This window comes from Numenius arquata, chromosome 2, assembly GCF_964106895.1.
Source record: "Numenius arquata chromosome 2, bNumArq3.hap1.1, whole genome shotgun sequence".
In the NCBI taxonomy this organism is placed as follows: Eukaryota; Metazoa; Chordata; class Aves; order Charadriiformes; family Scolopacidae; genus Numenius; species Numenius arquata.
The window spans coordinates 49,895,036-49,912,880 of NC_133577.1; the positions used below are offsets into that span (position 1 = coordinate 49,895,036).

Here is a 17,845-nt window from a genome sequence, read left to right on the forward strand (position 1 = left end):
AATAGACTGCCCCAAACCACTTTTTTTTTTACCAATTATGGTTTTAGCCTAGTGTCAGTTAATGGAAATTACTGAATTTTGCATCCTGCCTCCTCTATGATTTACAACCCATTCCTTGATCAAGACTTTGGGGAGGATGTCTTTTGCAGTGGGAGTGGTAACAACAACATATGGCTTCTTGTCTTATATTGCAGCCATTTGTAACCTGCAGGTTTAGCTTCTTTTTTTCCTACAAAGCCCGAGAGACCCCCCCTGGTGCAGCCAGCTCCCAGTGCCACAGAACCTTTCTCCCTGCCAAGTGCCCCCCATTTTATTCCAGTGTCCCTTTCCTTTATTCCACCACCTTAACGCTTTCTGTCTGCTAATGTTGGAGTCTTCCTTTGCACATACGACTGCCCATTTATTCATAATTTCTGGGCCCGGGTTCAACAAGTCTGTTTGGAGATGATAGTTGCTCTGCACACACAACTCCCTTTCATATCGGTGGTCCTGAGGCTCGTATCAGGCTCCTGAGAGCTCATCCTTTTTAATGAATAAATGGCATTCTAATTTACCTCTTTTAAAATGCTAACAAATGGTTCCAGGGGCAAATAAGTGGATTCCAGTACTTCTTAGAGCCATCATGTGCTAACAATCGGATGGCTTTCACAGAATCACAGAATGATATGGGGTTGGAAGGGACCTCTGGAGATCATCTAGTCCAACCCCCTGCCAGAGCAGGGTCACCCAGAGCAGGTTGCACAGGAACATGTCCAGGCGGGTTTTGAATGTCTCCAGAGATGGAGACTCCACCACCTCTCTGGGCAGCCTCTTCCGGTGCTCTGCCACCCTCAAAGGAAAGAAGCTCCTCCTCATGTTTAGATGGAACTTCTTATATTCAAATTTGTGCCCATTTCCTCTTGTCCTGTCACTGGGCACCACTGAAAAAAGACTGGCCCCATCCTCCTGACTCCCACCCTTTAAGCATTTATAAGCATTGATCAGATCCCCCCTCAGTCTTCTTTTCTTCAGACAAAAAAGACCCAAGTCCCTCAGCTTTCCTTGTTGTTCTAGTCCCCTGATCATCTTCCTAGCCCTTTGCTGTACCCTTTCCAGGAGTACCCTGTCCTTAAATCCTATAAGGATTTAGAGCTTTATCCTGTGTCAGGATCCTTGTTATAACTTAAAGGCAGATGCAGCATGGTTAGGTTTAATTCATTAATTCTAATTATTGAAAATAACCAAGAGTGAGCCTTTAATGTTTCATTTTTAATTCCATCTTAGTGTATAAGCAGTATATGTCTACCTTATGTTAACTGTAAATTTAAGAAACATCCAGACTGTTTCCTTTCACTTCCTGAATTTTCAAGGCCTTCAGTTCTTTCCCCTTTACTGCTGCATGACCTTGGGAAAAAAAAAACAACCCAACCACGACCTTGCAGCCTGTGTGTTGGATCTACATGTTGGATCTAGGAGCTTTTCCTGTTTGTCCATGTACGCTGAGGCAGGTTCCCACACCCCGCACACCCCTCAGCCCTGCGCTCTTCAGGTTGTCCTCGCTGCCCTGAGAGCTACGGCCACGGACACCGCTTTCACCCTTTACCCCCACCAGGAATTTATCCCCTTGAAAAGGGTTTACAAGGCTTTGCTCCGTTCCTTCTTGTTCTTGCTTGGTTTGTGCTGGTTTTGCTGGAGAGATTGGTGGCTGATCCGATCATGCGCTGCTTCTTCTCTCTGCCGCCTTCAGTAGCCTCCGTGGAGCGAAGTGTATCATCTTGTCCATGGCTTCGTAACTTTTCCATTTGTTCAGCCTGTTCGGATGAATCTGACTTTTTAGTGTTGAAACCAAAACTCATCCAAGGGAATGGAAAAATTCCTAATTCCCTCAGTTTCTGGGCCTCATAAACTTGGCTTGTTTCTCCAAAGCTTTGCGCCTTTTGTATAATTATTTATAACTTTGCAAAGTTGTGAAGGGGGAAGTTTTTATAAATGTTGCCCAAATGGAATATCAGGGTTTCACACCCCCTCTTGCATAGCTGTAAATGAGCTAGAAAACCCAGAAAATCTGTTGCGCTGAATAAAATAATACTAATTATTTGGAGTTCATGTTGGGCTTAGGCAGGCAGAGCAAAGCACCAGCAACTCTGCCTAGGAAATGTAGGAAGAAAAGCCAAACCTCATAAACATTTCCTTTCAAGGAAAATAGGTTTTGAAACAATGTAAATAAAGACATTACCAAAACCATGTTTTTCTTCTAGGAAAGGACCATCCAGGATGGAGGGGTTTTTTCCATTTAGGAATAAAAGAAGCCTGTGAAAAAGCTATCAAAATCTATCAGAAGCAAAGCAATCTGAACAAGAAAAGGAACAATCAAATGAAAATTAACCTTTTTTTTTAGGATTGTAGGAGCTGTCTGTGAAATATTTTGTGCTTTAAATATCTCGTTTTCTCATGAAAGATCAGCTTCAACACAGAAATTTCAACCTGTGCTTTTTTTTTTACGTGCTTGTGCAAAATAGCAGATGCTAATGCTAACCTTTATTTACAAAAATAACCCTAGATTGGAATGAACCACATACACGGCTCCAGGTCTGCGTTTGCATGGTGTTATTTCATTTTCAGGATATATTCTTCACAACACCTTTCAGTCTTGAGTGAGAGGCTTTTAGTTGTTCCCTTCCAACTGGGAAAGGGCAGTTCCCAGCCTGTTCCTTGGCTGTGGTCGCTGTCAAATCCTTGCTGCTGCAACCGTGGGATCCCAGGGAGGAGAAATTAAAGTGAGGAGAGAGGCTCTGCTTCTAATGCAGATCCTGGGCCATGCAATAACTATCTGGACACGTGGGCACAAAATGCCTGGGTTAAAGGAAAAGGTACAAGCCCAAATGGATTGTTTTTTGACACATTTTTTCTTCTTAAAAAGTGCAAATTTGCAGCAGGACCACGTGTATTTCTGGTGTGCCGGAAGAAGGCGTTTGAATGAACTGGCAGATTATAAAACCCACTAGAAAGTGAAGCTGACTTCTGCTTTCCCAGTTGCCTAGGTGATTAACATGAGATAAATACAGTTCTTCCTATGTCTATTCTTAAATCTCTAAGACAAAGAGTTTTTTGACTTCGTGTTGCAAGACGTGAAGGTGTTTCAACAGCCAGAATTTCACAAGGGCTGGGCCTTCCTCCTCCTCCCCCTCTCCCTTTGCTTGTGTTGCCTTTCTGCTGTGAAGGTCACCTTATAGTCACCAGCTGAGCACCCCCCCCCGAACTGTTTTAGGGCTGGGAGGGGAACTCTATCCCTGGAGAAAACCTATCTTGGCGAGGTGTGTGCCTAGATGTAAAGCTCTCACTAGTTAAAAATACCAAGTCATATGTAATTATCTTTAGCGCCGTTAACACCCCGTAAGCATTAGAACAGCAAAAAGGTGGTTGTCTGTGAGAAAGAGCAGGTTGCTGGGCTGGAAATCAGAATTTCTTCTTCTGCCTCTGGCGTCCTTACGGAGCTGTGCAACCCTGAGCCGGTTAACTCGTATCTAATCCCCCTCTTCTTTTTCCTCCATCGTCTCTATTTAGAGAGTAAGTCCTTTGTGACAGGGATCGTGTCTCTCCTCTCTTGCTGTGTGTTTGTACAGCCCACAATAGGCCACGATCTCCGTTGATGGCTCCAAAATGCAAAGCCTTCAGATGAGGCTTCTGGTACAGAAATCCTCATGTGCGATGGCTTCAGGAAACCTGGTTCTGCTGCCTGTTTTCCCTTCTTTCTGAGGATCTCGAGACAGGGCAAATGCTGTTGCCCTTGTTCAGGATCAGGAGAGAGAAGTACAGAAATGTGGAATGGATTTCTTCAGCTTATAGAGCAAACAGGCTTGTTTTTTTTTTTCTTTTTTTTTCCATCCCAATTCTGTAATACAAAGAGACAAAACATTTTTAAAAACAAAAAATTCCTAGCATATCTTCAAGTTTTTACCTCTTGCTTCCCCTCCCTCTTCCTGGACTGGCAGAAGCCACTACATCTGCGAGTATGTGCTTCCTTTAATGTCGTTACTTCCCTCTCTGCTTCTCTGCTGACCTCTGGAAAATCTCCAGGGATTATTGGAGCAAATCTCAGCCAGTCTCTTCTTTACAGAGGCAGCCACTGAACATGTGTGTTATGCCTAATCCATCCTGAGGCTATAGGCACCTACATCCACCTAGCCCTATTTACCCACAAATTAGGCATTTATTGGTGGGACTTGAACATCCACACATTGATAATAATCTGATTTTTATTGTTGTTTTTTTTTTATTTTGCATGTTTTTAACTGGGAAGCAAAAGAACCATCATCACCCTTCACTTAACCTCACAGCTCCATGGTGGAGGAGACAAATTAGAATAGCATCTATTTTAAAAATGGGGAAATCGAGGTAAGAGATTACAGTACAATTTGTCTGGTGACGTTGGAGGGATGGAGCTGGCAGTGCTTGGGCCAGAGCAGCCCATCACCTGAGTGCTACCCAGCCAGGGAAACCATTCTCCTTCGAGCCAAAACCTTCCCTTTTCCCCACATGGCGAAATGGAGAGCTGCCTTTTCCATTTTGCACATTGTGCATAGATTTGGAGCTGCTTCAAAAAGGAAGTTTAAAAAAGAAAAAAAGAAGAAGAAGAAGTTGTTATTTCAGACATGTTTCCTGGGTTGTTGTTTGTTTTTGATGTTTTCAGCCGAAGCCAAATGGCACGAAGCAACTGCAGCCCTGGCTGCGGCGAGCTGTTTCCCTGGCTGGCAGGGACACCTAGTGGGTAGGGCAATGCGTGCCGGTGAAGGCAGGGAAAAACACGCTCTCTTGAGTTCCCACCAAGGGCAATATTTCACCTTCTGAGTCATGCTTGTGCCTAATTGATGCTCATGTTATCCTCAGGAATTAACATGGGAGTTGGGAGGAGTTTGCAGCCAAACCTCCTTAATGGAAGGGTGATGGTAATGCGAGAAGGTGATCTGAGCAGCATTACTGCTAACGGGAAGGGCTGCCAGCCCAGCTTGTGTGCCATTAATTCTTTTGAAGCCCGTTACAGTCATAATAACACCTACGCTGGCTGTATGCGAGAGCTGACTCGGTGGTGGCGTGATTCATCTCTGTCTGCAGTTAGGCGTTTCATGGGGTATTGCACTGGGGCCACTGCTATTGTATTGCAGACACCTACAAAATGACAGTTGCTCCTGCTCTTAGTGGGATGGCTTCATCCACCCCCCCTCCCCAAAAACCAGCAGGGCTGTTGGATGTCATGGCCAGACCCAGATCCGTCCTGCCTCCTCATTGCTGGTGGCACAAGCCAGGCTTTGCTGGCCCTCGAGCTGTTTCCCAGATTGGCTCCTTCACTGCGTTCCCTTCACGCAGGGCTGTGGACAACTTTTTTCCTGGCCTCTTCCCAAGCACCTGTCTGAGAGGGCTGGCATGTGGATGCTACATTCCCAGCCGGCAGTGTCCCTAAAATCTCCCAGCCCGTGCCAGAAACTGGGACATTACATGTGAGAGGTGTCATGCAGGGAAAAACCAAGCCCTTTTATAAGCATGTGATTTTTTTCATTCAGGATAAATACTTTTCCTCTGCAAACTACAAAATCTGGAGACCGGGAAGGAGCATCCTCCTGCTCCCACTATATAGGCCCTGAAGAGGTTCTTATACTTAAAAATTTAAGATGAACTGCAGCTTCTGAATCAGAAAGAGATCACCTAAATAGCAGGAAGCATTTATGCTCTGGACGTTTTGAAATCGTCGTCTTCTGATCTAATTACGTGCTAGCAGTAAAACTGACACAATTATGGTTATTAGGTCCTTTTTTTTTTTTCATGTTTTACCAGGAATTCTATCTTAGGACTAATAGGCACTTGCATCATTTCTGTCCTATGTGCTATATTAAGGAGCATCTACATCATCAGCAAATGTTTTTGTTGTGCTGATACTGCGTGCAAAGTCAAATGCAAAGGTACAGAACTATGCTTTTTTCCCCTGGACTCTCAATATAAATCGATTGGCTTATTCCTCATCAGTTCCTCCATTAAAGAAGGAGACTTAATTCTCATTTAATGAAATTAATACATTTGAAGGAGGGGGTAAAAATTACTCCTTTCTGACATAGCTGCATTGACACAGTTTTGCAGCAGGACATAAATATCTGTATTCTAAATACTGATGATGGGAAGAAACAGTAGACATTGTATTTAAGAAGACTTTTGGCACTGGTAACCTGAATTCTTACATATAAGCTAGCAAAATGCAGTTTATGCAAAATTATGATTATCAGTTTGTATACAAATAGATGAAAGAATTCTCAAAGTATTATTCCAAATGACTCAATATCAAACTGGAAGCAAATTTCAAGAGAGTGTTCCGAGCAGATGTGCAGAGATCTTCAGAACTGATTTTAGTCAATATTTTTATTAGTGATTTGGAGGATAAATATAGAGTACACTTATAAAATTTACTCAGTCTGGCAGGCAGGATCAGAATGCAAAATGATAAATTGAAGAGATGGTCTCAGATCAACGGGATGAAGTTCACTAATGACAAATATGAAGGGCTACACTGCAGAGAGAGATATCAAATGCATAAATACAAAATGGGAAGTAATCAGCTCAGCGTCAATATGAGAAAATGATCTTGTGTGTGTGTAGTGGTTCATAAATTAAATATGATTCAACAATGTGATTATGCTGCAAAAACTGCTAATCCCACCTGGAGTTCTGTAGTAGAAGTGGTGTGTGGGGAAGAGGAGAGATTGCACTGGCATCAGGCTGGACGCCTACAGCTCCTTAATGACAATCTGGGCACCCAAGTAGATCACGCTGCCCCTCACCTTCCAGACCTTCTCTTTCCCACCTCTCCAGGCCCTTTCCCCAGCCACAGCCATTATTTGCTGGTGTCCTCCATGAAGGATCCTTGACCTCTTCTTCCCTTTCCTTCTCATGGAAATACATGACTGGTGATGCCAGGGATCCTATAGGCACGTATGAGTCCATATAGGCAACACGCGCTGCTCAGGGGACGCTCCAGGGACTCTGAGGAGGACACGTGCCTTTGCAGATGCACTGGCTCCGGGCAGCTTTGGTCTAAACCAAGGGAGTTCCACGCAAACTCGGTGCAGTGTCACTCGCAGACACAGCTCAGTTCGAAGGGGAAATAAATACGTAACAGAAAGAAAGGAGGAGACAGCCCCCTGAGAGTTACCGCTGTCCCAGGCAAGAGAAGAAAGTGGAGGGAAACGATTGCATTTCATTGCCTCATTTTTTTACCACAGTGAAATTCTTGAAGGTTTTTCTTGTGGAGTTGGTTTCTTTTTTCTTTTCTTTTCAAATCACCCAGGATTTAATACTACGCAAAACCATCTCCATTGCACCGTGTGACAGCCAAGGGAGCTGTAACCGCTGCCTCGGCCACAGCAGGACATTAAAAGCCCTCCCTCCTGTTGTTTGCAGTGTAACGGCAGGAAGGGTCAGCCAGCACTAACAAAAACACGAGTATACGCTTCAGAAATCATAACCGGATCACCTAAAGGCTTGGAGGGGTTTGAGTGGTTGAGCCCGAAATGCCCGGGGCCTACCGCTAGATGGCAAACTTTAATTTTTAAATTCTGGAGCCGCCGGCCAGGAGATGGGTCCCGCCAGGGCCAGGGGCCCAGGGCCATGGCCATGGCCATCGTCATGGCTCCGCCACAGGCTGCTTGGGCCACCGCCAGCCCCTCAGATGTCCCACTTCTTCTGGGACACCCAGCAACCAAAGATTTCCCTGCCAGAGTACTGCTGGTGCACACAAAATAGCCCCGAGGTGCTTCCCCAGGTGCCACCTTCCCCAAAGCAGGGAACGAGTCGCTCTCCTGATATTTTTCTCCATATGGAGGGGTTCCAGTGATGGCCCGAGCAAGGACATGGGGGATGGAGACACAGGGGGTTGTTCAAGTCTGGCTTGGGTGAGGAAGGGATGGGGACAGGGCTCTGCCGAGTTGGTCTCACTGACGGCTGGACGCTCTCCGAAAAACCACTGCCCTTTCTCCTCCAACCCTGGTTTTATTCCCTCTCTTGGCCAGGGGCCAGACTTGGGTGCGCTGGAGAACAGAGGTGCTTTTCAAAGCTGGAGACATTGTATAGGGTGGGAAAAAGGCTTTTCTGCTCTTCTCTCCCTAGTGAATATTTTGGAAAGTATTAAGAGGTAAGCTAAGAAAGCGGCTCAGCTGAACCCAGTCTTCTCCAGATCTTTATCAATCCCTGAGGAAATGGGCACAATCAGAGTGGTGCCAGCACTGCAAGCAACCTCAGGTCTTACCTGTCCTTGCCATATTGTGAGAAGTACTATTAGCACATAAAGTTTTATGTATATTTTAGGGAACTCTAATAATATTGCCTAAATCAATCTTCATTTTTGTGTAAACTTAATGAAATTATTCATCTTCCCTGTCAGCCGTGAGTGTTGCCTTATTTTAATCAGTAAATTTATCTTGGTGTGAAGAGGTATCTGGGTGGGTACTGGGAAACTCAATCCCAAGTCTGAGATATGTGTTCCTCTCTATAGGAATGAAGCACAAGGTCGTGTTTCTCATGCCACGGGTCTTAGACTAAGAGCCTACCTTCTGAGCAATACTGCTTCTAACATGGGGACTGCAAGAGGTTTCAGTGGGGTAAATCACATTTCCTCTGCAAATACACTTAACAATTCCGTGCAACGCTACCAGGAAGAGCGTTTCTTCACTACAGCAGACAATGTTTTTGTGGCAAAGCACGGTGGTTAAAACAGCAACTTCTGCAAACCCTCATAGGGTTTTCTTTGCATCAGCCGTTCGTGGCAGTCCTTTGAGATCTCTTAAAAGTCTTACTTACGAAGTCATTCAATACCCAGCAGTTGCGCTCTACACACTAAACCTCTTGCAGAATTTTGCAAAATGTTATACAAAACAGTGTGTACTTTTACTGATTTGTTGTCTTTTAAATTGTATGGAATAAATGCCATGGGAAAAGATGTATTCTTCTTCTTCTATATTTTAATTATTTTTCAGTTGTCTGGTCCTACATTGAGCATCATTAGCTGAAAGCAAAATCAAAGACATTCCTTCTGGCTGATGAAGAGCTGGCTCTTCTCCATGGTCTTCACAGCCTCCATTTGAAGGCCAAACTTCTCAAGGTGAGCAAGGATCTCCCCTGGCTCCATATAGCAGGGTTAATAATTTCAAAGTAATCTCCTGAAATGAGTCTTTACCAACAAAAGCAGTGGAATTCTGATGTTGCAGGAAGGTGAGGAGCTCAGAATACCCTGGGGATAAAAGGACTTTTATCTGCCTGGGGATAAAGGACTTCTCCTTCCAGGCCTCTTGGTGAACTCCTTCCCCTGAGGCAAGGGCTGGTACAGCACATTCAGGAGGAGGCCACTGCCTAATTATTTGTGATCTATGGGATTGGGATGTGTGGTTCCTCTAGCTCTTTTTGCAAGTGTTTCCCAGGGTTTGATTTAAATTTCAGATCACTGATAACAGAAGCAACGTAAGCCCAGGTATCTCCTTCTCCCTCCCCTCAGTTTGGGACCTGTAAGCTCCATCGTGGTTTTTTTCTCTCTTCTCCTGCCATGTTGTCAGGACTGGGCAGAGATGTGTGATACCAGTGGTACTTGTCACTAAGGTGGCAATTCAGTTTTAAATCACACAAAGCTAAGGCAAACGATGAAGCATTTTCCAAAGTCTTGTTTCCCCAGTGGACTCTTGCATCAGTACCTTTCAGTAACAAGAGTCACACGGAGGTGAAAAGATTGATTTCGGGTCAAACAACAGATAAGAAATACACTATTACTTACTACTTCCTACAGGCATAAGCTGAAAACTGCAAAGAAGGGTATGATATCAAAATGTATATTCATTTTTAAGAGAGGAGGCTAGCTCTGGGAAGGGTGAGGCTGTATATCCTCTGTTTTCAGTGTGAGGAAAGCATCAGGAAATTGCAGAACGGCAGGGATTTGGTTTGTTTCATTTTAATCCTGTCTCATTCAATGCACTTACCTGTAGTCAGGATGAGCACAAAGGAGTCACACCAGCTACCTGCAGTAGCCCTGGGTCTGTAGCAACCAGGGACACAATGCCCATACACTTTAACACTGGGGCAGGGGAGAACAATCTTTGGGGTGTTAACAATCCTCTAACACCAAAAAAGCATTCGCTGTGTGAGTGAGGGAAGTCTTGTGTAAAGGGGGAGCAATTCCCACCCACTCAATCAGGATCTCACCAACATGGTAGACATGCCCCACTGCACTGAGCAGTCAAAAAAATCGGGGAGGGGGAAACGATATGTCTTCTTACATATAAGGATGGAAAAAAGACCACAAGCCAGTTTTGAATATATCCTTTCCTTTCCAAGTCAACTATAATCACCTTCTGTGCAAGGAGAAGACAGCTGAAATGTAATCTGTCCGTTAGAAATGGCAACCTTGAAGAGCTCGAGCAATGAAAAAGTATCCAGGGAAGGACTGGACCATGTCGTGTAAGCAGCTGGATATCTGACAGCTCATTCCTTATTGCTGAAAGGTGCTAGTTGTGAGGGACAAAGTGGCTTACGGGGCTGGTTCTTCTGCTCAGACCAGTGGTCAGGGAAAGTCACAGCTGTTTCTCAGTGATTTCATAGCTTTTATGAAGTGTGCCAGGCACAAAGTACTTCCCACGGGGTAAATATCTGTGAGGCAAAATCGACCACCAATGGCACCAATGACGTGTTAGCTAAGGGCAGGCACGGCATGAGGATTATGCTGGTTTTCCCCAGTAACGCTTGTTCCACCATAGAATCATAGAATGGTTTGAGTTGGAAGGGACCTTAAAGATCATGGAGTTCCAACCCCCCTGCCATGGGCAGGGACACCTCCCACTAGACCAGGTTGCTCAAAGCCCCATCCAGCCTGGCCTTGAACACCTCCAGGGATGGGGCAACCACAGCTTCTCTGGGCAACCTGTTCCAGTGCCTCACCACCCTCACAGTGAAGAATTTCTTCCTAAGATCTAATCTAAATCTCCCCTCTTTCAGTTTAAAACCTTTCCCCCTTGTCCTGTCACTCCCCTCCCTGATCCAGAGTTCCTCCCCATCTCTCCTGTAGCCTTTAGGTACTGGAAGGGGCTCTAAGGTCTCCCCGGAGCCTTCTCTTCTCCAGGCTGAACAACCCCAACTCTCTCAGCCTGTCCTCATAGGAGAGGTGCTCCAGCCCTCTGAGCATCTTCGTGGCCCATCATACAGCTGAGGCTCACTGAAAAATGCCTTCAGCCGATGGAGGGAGCACCCAGGATGCTTTGTGGGGCCATCCCTGGAGGTACACGTTGTGCCAAGCAGAGTGCCACCAGCCATGCAAGTGCAGTGACAATCCAGTACCCTGTCCCCTGCTTAACCCTAGGGTTTGGGGGATGACTTTGTCTTTTGCCTTGTATCCCTAACCAGTACTGCTCGCACGGCGGGGGCTGGTATTTAGCGAGGCCCCTGAGTGCAAGAGCAATTTAATCGGTTGCGCGGCACATGCCTCCCTTCACGCTGCCCCCCCATGTTTTGGCGTACCTGCCCATTACGTGCCATATTAGACCCAGGCCCCCTGCCAAACTTTGCAGCTCAGACCCGCTTCTCGCTGAACTTGACATGGGGTAAAAAATGGTTCAAACCAAGGCTGGCGTTCCCCCGACTTGGCCTCCGTAAGCGTTTTTAATTAACAGCTATCAACTCTTGTGTATTTGGGGCCATTAGCAACATTGACTGAACGAATTCATTGAACCTTTAGGTAAGGCTGTCCAGATCTTTCATTTCTTAATTAACTTCAGCAGTTAACCTCAGCAGGTATCATTTAGTAGTGCTCAATTGAATGTTTGCAATTGTAGCTTGACAGAAGTTTTGAGTTCAGAATTATATTGTTTATTATTTTTTCTCAAGTTGCTAAATAAGAACAGTTTTGGTTTATGTTATGGTACAGCCCAGTTGCCTGTTGCCCTACATATTATGCAAACAAATACCTAGGGTAATATAAACCCAGACATAATATAAAACCATGGAGAAAAGGGGAATAAGTCTTTGGATTTTTCAAATTTCTTTTTTTTTTTTTTTTTTGTCCTTACACAGAACAAAGCAATGTTTTAAGCTTGCAAAATTTTTCATGAAAGGAATTTCGTTTTTCCATCTGTTCTTCCTGATACATCTTAAAGATGTCTTGATTTTCATTAACTGTTTAATACCAGATTCCTGAGGTGGTGGAAAAAAGCAAAGAAATCAAACCAGTAATATTGGTACTTGTTTTTCAGATGGCTGTGTTAGCATTCCAACCATTCCCTTTATGCAGCAGGGTAGTAAATAAAATGACCTTTGAATGAAGAGCTGGTTTTATGAAAACCATTAATTGCTGATGCAAAAGGTGCATGGGATTTAGGCTTAGCCAGGAAGGCAATAAAAATCCTTTACAATTAATTTTTAATTTTTAACTTTATACTTCCCCATCACGAGTCTGTAAAAATGCAACATCCTTAATTATTTTTCCATGTCCTGTGTAAAATACAACATATTGCATTTAAAAAAAAAGCTTTTTTCTTTTTTTTTCTTTTTTCAATAATACTTTTTAATTCCCCCTCTCGCTCCCCTCCCCCCCAGTTAATAGTCATATATAGAGCACAGAAATGGGAAGGTCTGGGTTTGATCTCAGACTGGTATAAACTGGGAGTTAATCCATGGGATTGCATGTAGACAATGTGAGAAAATGGTTGGGAGATCAGAGTTAAGGCTTCTGTTTCTAGGAAGACTCACTGAAGAGCATATAGCTGGCTATATTCCTGGAGAGATGCTTCAGGGCTTTTCACATGCTTATTTTGATAATTTTTTTTTAAAAATACACTGATGTGAAAAAAAAGTTGAAAAAAAGATGTTTCTAATTCTAGTTGTTTCAAGCGGTATCTTAAGGTTGAGTACAAAACAAACCATACATAAATAGTAGAAAACAGTCGCATCTTGTTGCCATGACAATGCCCTACTTATAACACATTAAGCTGATTCATGTCTTTTCTCACCTCACTGTTAATAAATTATGGTGGCTGATGAGAATTAAGCCAGCTGGAAGAGCTAGTGAATGTAAGCAGCAAATTAATTTGCCACTTAATCGTGGTGTCCTTTAGGGGAATTACCCTCTACATAGCAAATAATATCTTACTGTATGTAAAATGGTAGGAATAAGTTAAAATAGCTAATCTTTGTTTTCTTTGTAATACTCACGTACCCCGGCTTATTGCTGTACCAGCACGAGCTGGCACATCCCCGCTCTTGCTGGAGGCAGCGGCACCGACTTCAGTCAGTGGTGGATCAGTGTTGCATAGGCTCCTCCGCTCCATCAGCAAAGATTACAGGAACATATCTTTAAAGCACCGATTCCTCAAGTTTGGGTCATGTTTTGTCATGTAAAGTGTAGGATATTCGGCCAACAGCGGCTGAAGCATGTCACCTTTATGTGGAACTGATGCACCATGTCTACATGTGCCGAGTTACAGTAGGGACCATCATTACTCGGCCCACGTGTGAATAAGGTTTATGCAGGACAAAGAGTTCGGGTGAAAGTGGGCGCTGGTAAAATTTAAGCTTCTTAATGTATATTCGCAGTGGAAAAGATTCTGTCCTTTTTCTGTAGGGAGAGGTTCAGCAGTGGTAATGGTAGAACTGAATAAATACTGTATAGTTTATAATAGCCGCCTTTAACAGAAACCAGCCATACTTCATTCAAACCTTTGTCTCTATACTCACTTGAAGTCAATAAACTCTAACAGCTGGAGCTCTGTATTGGAGGACTTTCTGAGTCACAAGTATAAGGCCCTTGAAAAATAGCAAATGCTTGCTCTTGGGACCTGAAATCTGAGAAATGCTAACTAAATTCTACTTATAAATATTCCGTGATCTTCAAGTATTTGCTCAAGTGCGGGAGTTTGATTGCTTTCCTTATGTATTTTCTCTGCTGACTTTTTGCAGTATTCTTCAATGCTTTCAGTTTTCTCTCAGCTGTAAATCAAAGACAAATTTTCTTTGGCCTTGCACTTTGGTTTGAGTTAACTAAAGAAACATTACCTGAGCAGTATCACGTGAGGAAGCCAAGTTAAACAGTCATTCAGAACAGCTTGGCTAAGCTAAGCCCTTCTCCTTTTGATTCATAATTTCATCCATTTCTTTCAATGACATGAAAAATCACTGTAGGCTGGCGCCCGCTCAGCTATCAAAATGCTGTTGAAATAGACTTTCATTTTGTCAGAAAAGTTTCCACCAGGCAATGGCATATTGTTCTGAAGATAAGGATGTTTACAGACTTTCCAACAGTTCTTATTGCATTGGAGATGTCTTCAGTAACAGCTTTCCAGTGAATAATACAATGGTAATGAACAAGCTCTGCACAGCCAGACTTAACAGCAACTTAACAGATCCATGATATCCCCTGGTTATGAGAGCTGCAACACCCCTTGTCCTTCTCGTTATAGAAGGTGTACCACTTATAAACACTGTCCAGAAGTTACAGCTACGTATTGTTTTGATCACATCTATTTCATAAATAAATTTTTAAAATTGCCTTGGGGCTTGAAATTCTTAAGAGCAAGTAGCTCCTAAAAACCCTGACATTACTCCCTTATGCTACAGACAGCAATGAAGAACTGAGTAAAGCCTTCAATGTCATGACTCCCTTGTAGTGCTCTGGAAAATGCAACCAACTTCCCCATGTTCTCCCAAAGCTCCTCTTAGAGTCGTCTGGTGCATGGCATTGTCATCTTAGGTGGGTTGAATTGACCGAATACAACGTTCTCACAGGGTATAAAATGTTTGTGCTCTTCAGCTTGCAACTGTAGTGAGCTCACTGTTGTCAGGTGGTTTTCTCTGAAAGCAGTCTCCAGGGTTGTCACAGAGTTGTGTCAGTGTTTGCCTTTTGATGGTCCTGCAAATGCAGACTCGTCTCCAAGTGACGTTGTTTTACTCTTCCACAAGAGCAATAATTTACAAAGATGCCCTTTGCCCTCAGGTGAGGTATCAGGTTTGGTTCCTCTCTTTATTGCTGACCATTTCTCTTGTGCAGAGAAAGGTAAGGGGACACAGAGGGAGAAGGAATTAGCCCTGGTCTGGAATCCCTCATTCTTCATACCCAGCATCCACATGAGAAGACCACCGTGGTGTATTCAGCTTTTCCTGCTCCTTATCAGTCCCTTCTGTTTCTGCAGTCTTCCTTAGCAAAGCTCAGCCAAGAGGATGCCAAACATACCTACTCCTGGCACCCCCTTCCCCCCGCTACATTAATTCAGAGAGGAAAGAGAGATGCTCCAGCCCGAGCTCTTCTCAGTTAAATGATGCTTGGGGTGCATATTGGTTTTTCCCTTCACAATGCTCAGAAACGGGATCTCCCCTGCCTTATATGTACCTACGCATACATGCAAACTGGGACGTAATAAAAAGTTACTTTTCTCTTTTTGGTTTTCATCCATAAATTTCTGATTATGCTCTCGAAGAGGCTTTTGGAGAAGATCCACTGGATTATGCTGGGAATCTGAAGAGGTGATTCCCCCCCCCAAAAAAAAAATAAAAATTTTTGTTTTCATCACCAGATAATAGCTGTGCTTTGTTTTGGGTAGGAGCATTGGCAGCACAGCTGGAGAGCCAGAGCATGCAGCTGCAGTGCTCTATAGAGCTGACGGCTCCATGGGGATAGATCCCACCGGCATCAATAGGCTTGGCCTCTTAGTGTCTAGACACTCCTACCCATCCTTTCACAGCAGGAAAATAGCCTAAATGATTATATGGATTCAGCAATTCAAAAGCCTGTCTGTGCGCCTCATCCAAAGGCTTTTGAGCTGCGAGGAAGACGCGTGCATACATTGGGAATTCTTGCTTTATTCTATATGCCATCCTAAACTCTGTCTTCTTCAATTTCTGTGGTGTTCCTGTGCCCATCAGCTCCATAGCAGTGGTAACGCTGCTTTCCTTTTATTCCACACCAGCGGACTGGATCCTGGTGAAGAGGATAAACAGCTCTAAAATGCCTTTTTTCTGTCTTTATTGAACAAGATTGGGGGAGATTATAGTTATTGGAGCAAGAAGTATCAGCAGCTTTAAGTCCACAAAGCTGAAATTCCTACACTTCTTGTAATTTCAAGGCACAATGCAAAATTTCTCACTGAAGATTTTTACCAAAGGTGAATTTATTGCCAGTTATTCTGGTTGCCTACTCTGAATTATGGGAAAAATAACACATTTGAGTGCTGCGGGCATATTGCATTGAGGTACACCTTAGAGTTTCTGAAAATTGCAAGAACCAACGTGAAGCTAATTTCCAGCCTCTCAAACATGGCCTTGCAGTGGGCATTTGGGAAACTATGAATTAATCTGTACCCTGCTTTTATTCTTCCCTCTCCTCTTTTGCTTTGTGACGCAAGTATTAACGATCCAAAGTGGCACTGCACATGAAATCTCACCCCAAGTCTCACAGAAGACACGTGAGTGCCACCCCTTCTCCCCTACTGCCACCATCCACCCTGCCCTGCCAGAGCATCAGCTGCTGCACATTGGCTTAAAATCACTCTCTCCCGGTGCAGCTGAGCGGATTTATATCAGCTGACTGATTCCCTTTTGCAGCTTGGGGTGTGTGTGTATATGTGAATGTCTATGGATTTCAAGGGCTGGAGCTAAGGAAAGGTGGTAAGCTGTTTCCATGTCATTCCATGATCATTTTCACTGTTAAAAAAAAAAAAAATTACAAATGAGAGGAGGTTTTGGTTACTTATTCTTGGGTTAGTTCTAAAGCAGGTACTGGGTAGCTACTGAGAAAGAGGATGTGCTAGCAAAGGTCTATGCAGCTTCTGCTGGATCCCTTTTATGGTGTGGTGGTAAAACTAATGGCAGAGAGGGCTTCACAATGTGAACGGATTGTGTTTCAGAGCAGATGTTTTCTTCTGCGTGTCCTGGAAAAAAAAAACAAAACAAAACCCAAATCACCCAACCTCAAAACCAGCCTGTATGTATAAAGGATCACAGCCTCCAAAATCTGCTATTATCTTCCTGCTGTCACCAAGAACGCTGTTGGTTTGAATAAAGACATGTCTCAATCTCTCTTGGATGTATGGGAAGTGTTTCCTACCTTCCTGCAAGCTCTTGTGTCTATGCATCTGTGAAAGAGGGAGGCTCTGGGCTGAGAGTCTTTATAGACCAGCTTGCAATCTTCTCCGTCTGTTTCAGTAAACAGTGGATGGAAATCATGAAAGGCAAAGAAAAAAATCAATGCATCCAGTTGAATGACACTTAACACAAGGATTTCTGACTTGTAGAGGCTCATTCTAAAAAGCATTTTATAGATAAAAGCTTTTTTTTTTTTTCTGGGTTATTCTAGTTTCTCTTCATGATAATGATTTTTTCTTTAGTTCCCATTTTATGTACTGCTATTTTAAATTAAAATGAAAGAGTTTTTTACTTTAAGATTGCATAATCAGATTTGCAGCTGCTGTATTTTGGCTTTTCCTCATTTCCTCCAATACAGCTCTGCACAGTGATATCAGCTTAGGGTCTGACTTCTCTTAAAGGAAATTACATTAAAAAAAGCCACAAACCTGTAAGTCTAAACATAGCAGCAAAATGTTCATTAGGGACTTTGTAGCCAGGTAATCTGCAACACCTTGTGCTATTAATGCAACTTAAAATAACCTCTGAGTGGTTTTGTTGTCAAAATAATGCAGAAGGAAAGCCAGTTTCCAGCCAGCTTTTCATCTGCAGAAACAGCTGAGCTCAAAATTACCAAACTGAGGTGTTTTAACTCAACACAAGCAGTGATTTTATCTGAACGTGCCAGTATTATACACTAGTGTCGGGATATGAATGATAATAATAATACTATTTTTAAAAG

At 43.5% G+C, this 17,845-nt stretch overlaps 1 long non-coding RNA gene across 1 annotated transcript in view; it reads left to right on the top strand.

Annotated features, from left to right (window-relative positions):
• The window catches only part of LOC141479832 (uncharacterized), a 67,340-nt gene that overhangs the window by 32,716 nt on the left and 16,779 nt on the right, over window positions 1-17,845 (top strand). Inside the window, exon 5 of the long non-coding RNA XR_012464056.1 lies at window positions 8,994-9,118. This is a non-coding gene — a long non-coding RNA (uncharacterized lncRNA). The remainder of the gene's footprint in view (window positions 1-8,993; window positions 9,119-17,845) is intronic.